The sequence below is a fragment of the Alligator sinensis genome, unplaced genomic scaffold, assembly GCF_000455745.1.
Source record: "Alligator sinensis unplaced genomic scaffold, ASM45574v1 scaffold1097_1, whole genome shotgun sequence".
In the NCBI taxonomy this organism is placed as follows: Eukaryota; Metazoa; Chordata; order Crocodylia; family Alligatoridae; genus Alligator; species Alligator sinensis.
In genome coordinates this window covers 1890801-1891302 of record NW_005841950.1, presented here as the reverse complement: position 1 = coordinate 1891302, position 502 = coordinate 1890801, and the positions used below count along the sequence as shown (strand labels likewise).

General features: G+C 46.2%; 1 protein-coding gene across 1 annotated transcript in view; it reads left to right on the top strand.

Moving 5' to 3' along the window:
* The window catches only part of SNX1 (sorting nexin 1), a 16758-nt gene that overhangs the window by 7460 nt on the left and 8796 nt on the right, over positions 1–502 (top strand). The gene's annotated exons all lie outside the window — the stretch shown is intronic.

The following is a 502-nucleotide window of genomic DNA, read 5'->3' as shown; positions in this document are numbered from 1 at the left end:
TTCCCTACAGGCTTGCCAGAACTGTTGTCTGCCCCACAGTAGGTGGTGCTGTTCAATCAGTGCTTCTTGTACCTTTTGTTTGGCATGAGCAACTCTAGGCTGAGCCATCCTTTGGAGCTTTGCTCCTTGTATTTCATTCTGCTCACTTGAAGCTGAAGAGGCACTGCCTCTTCCCTACTACTGAGGTCCTAATAACTCTAGGTTACTGGTACACCACTGTATTACAGGAACCTCCTGCTTATAGTAGCCTTGCCTTTTTTGTCTTGACCTGAACTGTTGTGAGGCTGCTGAGTAGACTACAGAAGCAGATTCATTTTGACTGTGAAGCTTAACACGTGAAGTTCCCTGTCCTGATTTAAGAACAGGATGACTAGGGGAGCAGAGGTAGCTCATGCACTAGCTTGGAGGCTTCTGGCAAACTGAAGTAACTTCAATTTCAGTGGTAGTGTTGGTCCAGGAAAAATGAGGCCGGGGTTCTCATGAGACGATTCATTCAACAAAA